Below are 12,639 nucleotides of genomic sequence, written 5' to 3'. Positions count from 1 at the left end.
AAGATGTGGATGTCTTGTTTATATTGCAAATATAATGAAGTGATCTAGTTCAAGGTGTTCCACACTGAGGGTCTTTACTTTGCACATGGCAACAACCCCAATTGACAGTTGCAGATGTTAGATGTTACCTTAGGCAAATTAAAAACACTGAGGGTGGAACATTTTTAAAAGATGAATGTGAAATAACAGATGAATGGTTTAATCTTTTATGAATAATTTGTATATTAACAATAATGTAGTCATGAGATAAATACAACATATGTGTAAAAATAATAAATATTGTACATATTTTATAAAGAAAATTATTTTATCACTAAAATGTGTTGTTATTTGATTATGACAGAAAGATGATTAATATTTTTGTATCACAGAATAGAAAACAATAGGTTTTAGCAAGATGATCTTAAGGTAAAGGAATTTAGTATAAATAATAATCATATCAGAATGGAAAGAAAAAAGATTACATACTCAAGTAGTTTGTTAAAATTAATTTATTTATAAGTGACAATATTGTTTACCATGATAAATAAAATGAAATGGCAGAAATGATAATCAATTGAAGCAATTTTTAAATGAGTTTGTAATTTCATCAATAAAATAAGTTTTTTTGGAACTTTTATCTTCTAATGTCTACTAACTAGGATCAGCTGAAATGAATTTCACAGCCAGGAATCTCATCATTGTCTCTTAATTTAGGTGTCTGGTACTATTTCAAATATTGAACAGTGCTTATGAAGATAATCACCATCAATATTGCTTTGCATAATTTTAGGATTGAGATGTAGCAGTATTCTTAATTTACCTGTTGAAGAACTCAAAAGTATAATCCCTATAAACATATCCTTGTGTCTTAGGTCAAATTACTGTTCTTTTTTTTGTTTGTTTGTTTGTTTGTTTGTTTGTTTTCGAGACAGGGTTTCTTTGTGTAGCTTTGCGCCTTTCCTGGAACTCACTTGGTAGACCAGGCTAGCCTCGAACTCACAGAGATCCGCCTGGCTCTGCCTCTCGAGTGCTGGGATTAAAGGCGTGTGCCACCACCGCCAGGCTCAAATTACTGTTAATAATTGAATTTTATTTTTCAATTTCATATTTTTCAGAAGGGAATTTTATAACTTCCGCATCATTTTAAAAGACAAAAGCAAAATATATTATTTCACAATGCAGAAATATAGAATATAGTACTGGTTTGTACTTGCTTCCTATGCCATTTTTTCTTCGAAATTTTCTTTTTTAAAATTTTATCTTATAATTTAATTTAATTTTACATATCAGCCACAGATTCCCTTGTTCTCTCCCCTCTCAGCCCTCCCCTCACCCTTCCCCCCAGCCCATCCCCCATTCCCATCTCTTCCATGATAAAGACTCCCCTGTGGATTGAGTTCAACTTGGTAGATTCAGTCCAGGCAGATCCAGTCCCCTCCTCCCAGGCTGAGCCAAGTGTCCCTATATAAGCCCCAGGTTCCAAACAGCCAGTACATGCACTGAGGACAGATCCCAGTCCCAGTGCCTGGATGCCTCCCAAACAGATCAAGCCAATCAACTGTCGCACTTATCCAGAAGGCCTGATCCAGTTGGGGATCCTCAGCTATTGGTTCATATTTCAAGGGTTTCCATTCGTTTGGCTATATCACTTGTTTAAACATTAGATAACACTGGAAAACACAATACTTGAAATAATCAGAGCATTTACACCTGTCTTTCATATCTTCTCTGTATATACAAACCTACACAGCACCATTTTATTTTAGCTATGTTTATTGTATTTACCTGTGCCCATGTTGCTAAACAACATTAATAACTACATCCTTTTTGTTTGTTTGTTTGTTTTGAGACAGGGTTTCTCTGTGTAGCTTTGTGCCTCTCCTGGAACTCACTCTGTAGCCCAGGCTGGCCTCAAACTCATAAAAATCCACCTGTCTCTGCCTCCTAAGTGCTGGGATTAAAGGAGTGCACCACCACCACCCGGCTTAATATCTATATTCTTAATGAAATTTCTACATCATCTACAGAATTCAACATGATGTGTTAGGATGTGAAAATGGTGTGTTAGATAATATTTACAGTTACTCTTATATGTACTCAGCTCTTAGCTATTTATTCTTTTATAGAAGTGTATGTGTATACAAACACACACACACACACACACACACACACTGATAACCTATATATATATGTTTATAGAACGTGTGTGTGTGTGTGTGTGTGTGTGTGTGTGTGTGTGTACTCAGAAGACTAAAATGCTGTACAGAAATTTCTTTGTACTCCTTGCTCAATGTTCCCAATCTTTTTTTTTTTTTTTTAATATTTTCTTCCCATCTATGTTAAAACTAGAGAGGTAGCCTTGAGAGATTATGTGTATGTAGTTTTGTGGGACATTTTATTCTCAATGCACCTATTTGTAAAATACTTCAATCAATATATGGAAACATTTCAACCAAAAGGAAATATGTTTGAGCCACTCAGACTCCTCTACACTGAATTCAGCACCTGTAAACCACTAATTCTAATAGTACCCCTCAATGATGTATTTTTCAATATTTTGTAACAATGAAAACATATTATATATGAACTTCCTGACTTGTACTTTTTTCTCAGGTTAGTGTGCTTGCTGTCCCTTTATGTTGCTATGTGTATAAATAGCTCATCCTTTTATCTTTTGTTGTTGAGTAGTAGTCCATAGAAGAGTTACATTACTATTTACAAAAGCATTCATCTATTGCAAGACATATTTGTCTTTGGATTTTCATGATTGCTGTTAGCAGTCATGCACAGATTTTGCATCTGTTGTTTAGACTATGCTTTAGAAGTCTACTTCTGATGTTTATTTTCAATGACCCTTTGTACAAGAAACCATCTGATTATTTTCCAAAACTGTAACCTATATTACTAAACAAAACAGCAATGGCTGAAAAACCTAGTTTTTCTTCTTCTTCTTCTTCTTCTTCTTCTTCTTCTTCTTCTTCTTCTTCTTCTTCTTCTTCTTCTTCTTCTTCCTCTTCTTCTTCTTCTTCTTCTTCTTCTTCTTCTTCTTCTTCTTCTTCTTCTTCTTCTTCTTCTTCTTCTTCTTCTCCTTCTCCTTCTCCTTCTTCTCCTTCTTCTCCTTCTTTTTATTATTATTATTATTATTATTATTATTATTATTATTATTATTATTCATTATTATTATTGGTTTGTCTAGACAATGTTTCTCTGTGTAGTTTTGATGCCTGTCCTGGATCTCTCTCTCTATAGAATCGACTGGCTCAAACTCACAGAGATCTGCCTGGCTCTGCCTCCCGAGTGCTGGGATTAAGGGCATACACCACTACCACCCAGCTCTAGATCATTATTAATATTTGTTTTTTTGTTATAATTTTTCAGATTTACTTCTACTGGATCAATAGTGATAGGTTACCAGGATTTATTATGCATTTGCTGCAATGTTGATAGTGTGTTAATTTGGTATGATTTATTTACCCACATTAACGGTTTCTGTGTAATTTTTGACCATTTTTAGTTGGTTTGTTTTTGCTACTCAGGTTTGAGAGTTGTTTATATAATGTACATATGTATCATTTGCTAAATGTTCAGTTAACATATATTTCTGCTGAATCTGAGGCTTGTCTTTCACTTCAGTTTTAATATTTCAAATTATTCCACTGTGAAATATCCATATTGTACATTTGCTGTTATGTTGGTTCATGTCCGTAAATTATTCTCCATGTTCTAGCTTTAAAGCATTTTCCCCTATACGATATGCAAAGGTTTTTATATTGAATTTTAATACCTGGTTTATTTTGAATTAATTTTTGCAACAGTTTGAGGCTGTCTTTAAGTTGATCTTTCTTACTGCAGATATTCAATTGCTTCATCATTATAGATAGAAAAAAATCTAGCTTAAATTATTTTAATACTTTTGTCAAAAATAGTTCTCTATACTTCTGAGGCTCTGTTTAGGTATTCACAATGATTTTCTACTAGTCTGTTTTTATTTTTCTCTAGAGCAACACTTTTGAGTCCTGTAACAATATGTGTGCTTAAATCAAGTAAAGTGATTTTTAATATATTTTCCAACTTGACATAAGCTCAAAGAACCTGGGTAGAAGAAATGAAGATATTTCAATTGAAAAGTTTAAAAAATAAAACAATAGAGGTCAGCCTGGGCTACCAAGTGAGTTCCAGGAAAGGCACAAAGTTACAACCCTATCTCGAAAAAAAACATTAATAAATAAATAAATAAATAAATAAATAAATAAATAAAATAGAAGAGTATACTGTCAAAACTAAAGAAATATTTAAGATTAATAAAAAATTGAAGTAGAGGGATGCAACTTCTAAATAAATTAAAACAATTTTGAAAAAAAAATAAGTCCAACAGTTTGCCTTGTAGGAAAGTTGTGTGGCACTTTTATTTATTAATGACTGATGTTCAAAGGCCCATCCCACTGGGGCAGTGCACTCTGGGCAGGTATCTCCAATTGTGTCATAAAGCAAATTCAGAAAGCCATGGGAAACAAGCCAGTCAGTTGGTAGCATCCGTTCATATTTCTGCTCAGTTCCTGATTCCAGATTCCCTCTCCAACATTTTTCAATAATGAATTGTTACAGCAAATGTAAGCTAAATAAATCTATTCCTACTTGCTTCATTTTGGTCACCATGTTTTATCACAGCAATAAAAGACACAGGAGGACAGATGGAAATGTTCTTACATCTACAGAGTTATTTGACTATCAGTTTTATTGTTCCCAATTCAATGTGCAAATTGGTAAAATATTTATGTTCATAAATATCTGATTTTGAAATTAATAAAACCATATTGGAGTTACCAGTTTTGTGGCTGAATTGTCATGACTATCATTATTTTTATAGATTATTCTTTTGGAATTTCAGACATGAGTAAAATGTTACCACCAAATTCACCTCCCACTCCCTTTCCTCACATTCCTCACCTACCTTCAACATCACTTTCCCTTCAACCCTTCGTGTATTCCTCTTAACCCCCAGCCCCTGAATCTACATAGTGCTCCTTGTATGTGCAAGGTGTAGGACCCTCTATTAGAGACCCATGAGCAACCTTTCAGGGATCTCACCCCTGAAGAAAGTTGATTATCCTACCCCAGTAACCATCAGTTACCAACAGCTCATAATCTAGGTGTGGCACTTCATGAAACCCTCCCCCATATATGCTGGGAAATGGCATGGCTTACAACTGTTCATGTTTCCTACATACAGTTACAGCTGTTTGAGTTCCTGTGGGCAATGGCTTTGTCATATGCATAAATTACTGTTTTGTGGTAGACTACCACCACCTCTGGCTCTTATATTCTACCCACCTCTTCTCTGCGATCATTCTGAACTGTAACTCAAATTGCTTAATGGTCTTTTAATGAAAACCCTTAGTCAGATATTGGGTAAATGCTGAGAGGTCAGAGAGAGAAAGGAACAAGCCACTGCCATGTCTTACCTCACCAACTCCATCAATCCTCTGACTGAAATTCTGAGTCCACACCAGAAAGGCTCCTGCAGAAAAAAAAAAAAAAAAAAAAAAAAAAAAAAAAAAAAAAAAAAAAAAAAAAAAAAAAACCTCTAGCTGAAAGGTATGCTCCTGTCAAAACACCTCTAGCCGAAAGACTTCCTCAGCCTAAAAGGCTTTTAGTTTCTGTCTTCTCATGCCTTATATACCTTTCTCCACCCAGCCATTAATAGCATGTGTGCTTCCCAAGTACTGGAATTAAAGGTGTGTGCTGCCACTATCTGGTTCTTTCTCTCCTAGAGTCAATCGCATGTACTCCATGGTAGCTTTGAACTCAGAGATCCAGGTGGACCTCTGCTTCTTCAGTGTTAGGATTAAAGGTGTGTGCCACCACTGCCTGGCCTCTATGTTTAATCCAGTGGCTTGTTCTGTCCTCTGATCTTCAGGCAAGTTTTATTAGGGTACACAATGTACCACCACATTGACCCTTTGGAGGAGGGTGTGTGACATATATGGAGCATTTACAGCTGAACACTCCATAGTGTCTTATTCTTTTCATATTGTCCTGTTGTGAGTTTCTAACTAAACCACCATATGAATAAATCACCACTGGAAAAAGGAGTTTCTTACTAAGGATGAGAGATGTACTAATCTTTGTGTATAAAGAAAAGAACTTAGGTGGAAGCTTATTACTATACCACTTGAGTAAATTAATAGATACTATGTTCTTCCCCAGGGTCTATGACCTAGCCAGGTTGGCTTTAGGCTCAGTTAACAGTATGAGTTTCCTATTGTGGCTTTCAATCCAAGCAGAAAGTTATTTATTACTCCCATAACATTTGTGACAACATTGAACCAGTGGGTATAGCTTCCCAAACCAGTCATCAGTGTACTTCTTATGGTTCATATCTGGGAAACTCAGTCAGAAAGACTAACATAAAAAAATAAATAAAATAAAAACTACTAGTGTTGATATGGAGGTAAGAAAGTTTTTCAGTCTTAGTGGGAGTGCAAATGGTGTAGCCTTTATGGAAATGGGCATGGAGGTTCTTCAAAAGCAATAGCTCAACCTACCATACGATGAATCTAAATTTTTTCTGTGCCTATGCAAAAGAATTCATCACATTATAGAGATGCTATACTTTCGCAGTCATTGCTGCATTATTTGCAATAGCCAGGAAAGGGAAAGACCCTAGATGTCCATCAACCTATTAATGAGAACTGAAAATGAGGTAACTATGTATAATAGAATGTTATTAGAGTTGTAAGAAAAAATGAAATTATGTACATTACATAAGAATGTATAGAGCTGGTAATAATCATTCTAAGTAAGTTGACTCAAACTCAGAAACAAAAATGTTGTATGTCATCTCTCATATATGGATTATAGGTTTGAACCTTTAGATGTGTGTATAAATCAGGGTACATATAAAAGTCAGGAATCAAGTAAAGGGACACAGTTAAGGTAATACAAAGGGGAAGGAAAGAACACAGGTAAAATGAAGGGAGGAAGGGAAATAACGAAATAGGGATGATTAAGTGTAGTGAGGGATAGTATGGCAAGCTAGAAGATGGAGATGGGGAGGGATAGTGAGCACTGAAACCTTTGAAAATGCTCCATGTTACCTACTACTGTAGAATCCTACCATAATGCACACATATACATATGTCAAAAGAGTTTAAATGGAACTACTTTATAATAGGGAAAGAAGCCAGTACTCTTCACCTCTGAACTATCCCTACAGTCTTTCCATTTTATTTTTTAATATTTTGACTTACATTGCTTTGTGAATCAAATTAGAATTTCTAGAAAGCAAGCTATGTTGGAGAAAATTTCCTTTGGTCAGTGTTGGAACACAGTCAACGAATGAAGCTATGTAAGGAGAAATCTAATAGCGTGTGAGAAAACTCCCAAGAGAACATGGCGAGAGTCCTTTGAGCTTAGTCTTCCAAGCACAGAACAGTTCTTGCAATGTGCTTTTACATACCCCCCCCCCGATGTAGTAAATAGGAGTGGATTTACTTGTGATTTCCCATCATCTTGCTGTTATTCACATGATGTTTCCAAGCACAGGCCATCTTTGTGACTGTATAAACTGCGTACTACACAGTCTAAACTCCTGTCAACATGCTTTGCCCTGTGACTATATACAGCTTGAACTCATGTGAATTTTGCCCACATTACCTCACTTAACTCTCAGAATACCTTCAGAATGTATACTGTTCCATGCTCCACTATTTAGGTATTGCATGAGACTTTAGTCCGCCTCATATTTAGGCTCCACTCTCCCAGGTTTACACAAAAAGTAGAGCAGTCACAGGTATGCATATTGACAAAGAGAAAACTAAAACCTCATTTGCTTATTTATTTATGTCTTGCAATCATTTTTTATCCTGGTGAATGTTCCCTGAGCTACACACCTGAAAGATATGCACAGCACCCTGAGCCCTTATTTACAACTCTCTATTTTTATTTTGTAATTTTAAAACCAATTTTTATTTTTCTATATTTTTCTTCTTCATTATTTTGTCTTCTATTAGTATCATTGTTATAATCTACACACAAAAAGGAGATACTTCACTCATTATATATTTGCTCGATGAGTTTGTGCATAATTTGTATTATTAATACTGTAAATGTCTGGAAATAAACATTAGGCTTACTTTCATAAAAAGTATCAAGACTATACAAATAGTTTTTATAACATGCAATGTCTGCATTCCAAGGCTTTAAGAATTACTCTGGGTCTGACTAGATAAACCTAAGCCACAAAATCTCCTCTTGTTTTTCCTAAGGGGAAGAAACTTACTGTTCTGCAGAGCCATCCGGTAACAAATGAAGAACCCTCTGCTATATCCCTGGGGGCACAGTTTATTCTTCTTCTTTCATTGCTAGAGGCGACCAGGTTCCTGCAAGATAGTATATTCATGGAGAAATGGACAAGCACTCAATTTGAAACCCCATTTGTATTCAACGAGTCCCTTTATTGCACAATCTTCTCTCCTGAGAGGACCTCTATGAAGCTAGAAGTTGAATTAGGAAAAGTGCAATCATCTCATTATTATTTGCCTGTTGCTTGCTCCATCTCTTTTCTGCACCCTTCATTTTTTATGTGATTGGATGAATGCCTAATTTATTTCTAGGCAATGAATTATATATAGTTTTTAATGATGTATTTCCCATGCTTAAATTTCAGTGACTATTCAAATTAACAAATAATGGTATATTAACAGTAACTAGTCTTGAAACTTAAAGTGTTATTTTCTTTTAATACAAGTTAAATTTTATCAAGAATGTATAAAATCTCATTTTGTTCAGTTGATTAATATTCTGAGAATTTTTTCAGGAAAATACTACTTTATGTTATGTTTATTTTTACATTATATACTCAATATTTTGATGATTTTTTTTTCCTGCAGAACTAAGAATTTCATTCACATTGGGATCTGAAGACCAGGTTTTTGTATTCCTTGAAAAACACAAATAGAAATTACATGAGAGTAGGCAAGCAATGGCTTCCCACATCACTAAGTATATCAACTAATTAAACTAATTAAGCATCAACTATCAACTAATTAAACATCAGCCTTCAATCTGACTCTAGATATTTTTGTACATACCTGCATTGGAGATTGGAGTTTATGGTGCTTCTGTTTCTTTGTCTCCTCTTATCTTAAAAGAATACAAGCCAAAATGTCACAGATTTGACAGACAGTAGAATTTAAATCAGGCAGGTTTTTCAATTTCTTTCAGTTTTTGAGATTATAATATAATTACATGATTTCTTCTATTCCCTTTTCTCCCTCCAAAACTTTCCACTGGGCCTCCTCTTTTTCATACTCATGGTCTCTTTTTTTATTATCTATGTTGAATGCATATATGGTACACATATACATGAATTCCGAAATATAACCTGCTGAATCTTCATAATGTTGCTCACATGTATGTTTTCAGAATTGATCATTTGGTAGCAGATAACCAATTGGTGTAATCTCCCTTGGGAAAGACTATTTCTTTTTCATTCCTTCTCAGCATTCCTTAGTTGCTTGTAGTTCTTTGGGCAGTGTTCAGGTCTTTGGGCTTTACCCTGTCCACATTAGCATGCCTGTGGGAGTCTTCCTTTTGCATTTCATTTTTCAGGCAGTTATACTAGAGAGCCTTTGTGAGTATAACTTCTGGCATTGCTATGGGATATGTCTCACACCACACACAATCTTTCTCTTTATCTTAGAGTTTTTCCAACTCCCCCTTCTGATTTGATCCCACAATCTTAGGTACAGAAATTGTTTTGTAGATGACTTTGGACTGAGATGCACAACTCTCCATTTTGATTGGTTGTGGCTTTCTAAAGTAGATAGATTTGTTTGCATTTTGTGATTAGGAAAGCTCCAATATTTCTTTCAGATATCAACGTAGGTTTAAACAGCTTGGTGCTTCCACCATTATTATTACATTACACCATCATTTCATCCACACTTAATATGACCACAAATTTGACACAGGTACCCTTACATCACCATAAAAGAGATGAAGTTTTGATGTTCAAGTACATTTATCCTATAGGATCTACCAGCTACAACTGCTCAAGTGCTTTTAATTTTTAATTTTGCATTATAATTCATTCTGTTACATTTTTTGCGTCATTTTTAGGGCATAGGAAAGTTTTTTTTTTATTTTTGTGCAAATAGTTCTCACCATGTTTCTGCAATTGTTCTTCAGCTAAAAGCTCAAACCATATTTTTACCTCAGCCTTCTGAATAAATGGAACTACAAGAAGCAGACATCATAGCCTGCAGCTATTATTTTTAAAACACCATTTCAGTTCACTGAATGTCGTCACACAAACTTTGTAATTATGCACAACTGACAATTCTTTGAGCTCCTTCTATCATTGAAATCTGAACTTTAGAAAAGAGATCAACTCTAAATTGTCCATTTACTTATAACTGCATCCGCAGGGGGGTTCCTGACAATAGCAAACTGAGGGGAAAAAAAGCTTAGATTTGGTTCATGGATAAATAAACTTGATGTAATGGTGTAAGCTGAAACTGGGAGAATTTTTATGACAGCCCAAAATAAATAGGATGACCAAATCCAATGTTCAAAGAAAAATCACCTCCACTTTCAATTCCATTCCAACAGATATATAATCATCTTCCTTTTATCAAGGTAGCTTTCCATAAATATTTGACACACAATGAGCAACACTGTCATGGCATGAATGGCAAGTATACAAAAAATGTAAACAGTGAAAGTATGATCTTCAAGAAAAGATATATCAGCAGATCCACACTTACAAGCTCATGAGAAAGATTGAGTGTTAGGGGTTTTTTTTTTTTGTTTTTTGTTTTTTCATCTTGTGGCTACTTTTTAAGCTACATCCCTAAAGGATTATCATATAAGACACTACTAGTACATGTATGTGGTGGTATTCTAATTGTACTGAAATGTGATTTTGATTGTATGTTAATAAATAAAGTTGCCCGGGGGTCAGAGCTATTAGAGCCATAGCAAGAGTGTGGCGGTGGTGGCACCCACCTTTAATCCCATAGATCCAAACTCCTGGTAACAGAGACAGCTCTAGTTAAACCTGTGCCACAGTAAACCAAACAAAGGCTGTAAGAGGAGAAAGAAATTTGTAAAGAAGATGTAGAGCTAAAAGAAGGGAGGAAAATAAAATATGGAAGTAGAGCATAAGCAAATGCCATTCATACATCTAAGAAATTATCAAAGAACAAAATGTATTAATAATAAAAGAATAAAAGAAAATTTCAAGGAATACATTTTTATTTTAGAAAATTGACTATGTAACAGAAAAAAAAGTAACAGTTTAATGCATATATAAAGAATAACTAGGTCTTTGTGACATATCAATTCCTAATAGTTTTAAGAATATAATTACTCATGATGCAACAAAATTATATAGTTAATAACATGGTAAAAAAACATTCTGTAATGTTAAAAGGGGCTTCTTTGCATTCAAAGAAACTAACAATACCTTTTTATATACGTATAAACCTTATAGGAGTTGAATACCTAAAATAAAAGATTGTAAAATTTAAAATACTCAAAAACAATTTTCCTGTTAATGGATGAGCTGTTAAACTGAACAGAAAGCTCTCCATATAAGTAACAAAATTGTCATGAATGTTTAGTGTGTTCAAAATCCTTATTCATCAGATACACAAATGAAACCAGTATGAAATTCCATCTCACCATTGTCAGAATGTCTAACACAAGAAAAACAAATGATAGCAATGCTGTGGGGACATAGGGAATAAAGAACCTTTGTGTATTGCTGGAGCCAGTGAAGAATGATGCCCCTACTGTGGAATTTGGTATAGATATTTCTCCAAAATATAAAAGTAGAAGCTTTTTATAACCTATGCCTCTCCAGGGTATATAACCAAAGATATTTATGTTTAGCCCTCCCATTCATTTTTATTATTCAATAGCTAGACAATACTGTAAAGGGTGGTATTTTATTCGTACTGAAATGTGATTTTAATTGTATGTTAATAAAATAAAGTTGCCCGGGGGTCAGAACTATTAGAGCCATAGCAAAAGCTGGGCGTTGGTGGTACACACCTTTAATCCCAGCACTTGGTAGGTAGAGCTAGGTAGATCTCTGTGTGTTCAAGGATACAGCCAGCATTGGAGACACAGGCCTTTAATCTCAATACTATAGAAGACCTGGAGGGCTGTACATCAGACAGTGACATGCTGTGGGATGTCCTGTATGTTCTGTGGGAGCATGTTCTCGGGTTCCTCGTGGGTTCCTCATGGTTTTACCCAGCAGGTCCACATAGAGGATGATTAGGACCATGGGCCTGAGTGCAGGTGTCTGAGATTGTCTGCACTTGGCTGTGGGATGGTCTGTATGGCAAATGTGTTGCTCTGATTGGTCAATAAATAAAACCTGATTGACTGTGGCTAGGCAGGAAGTATAGGTGGGACTAACAGAGAGGAGAAATAAAAGAACAGGAAGGCAGAAGGACTCACTACCTGCCAGCCGCTACTCCGACAAGCAGCATGAAAAGATGCTGGTAAGCCACGAACTGTGTGGCAGGGTATATATTTGTGGAAATGGATTAATTTAAGCTATAAGAACAGTAAGAAGCCTGCCACAGCCATACAGTTTGAAGCAATATAAGTCTCTATGTTTAGTTGATTGGATCTGAGTGA

Source organism: Peromyscus leucopus, chromosome 13, assembly GCF_004664715.2.
Source record: "Peromyscus leucopus breed LL Stock chromosome 13, UCI_PerLeu_2.1, whole genome shotgun sequence".
In the NCBI taxonomy this organism is placed as follows: Eukaryota; Metazoa; Chordata; class Mammalia; order Rodentia; family Cricetidae; genus Peromyscus; species Peromyscus leucopus.
This window is presented reverse-complemented; position numbering follows the sequence as displayed.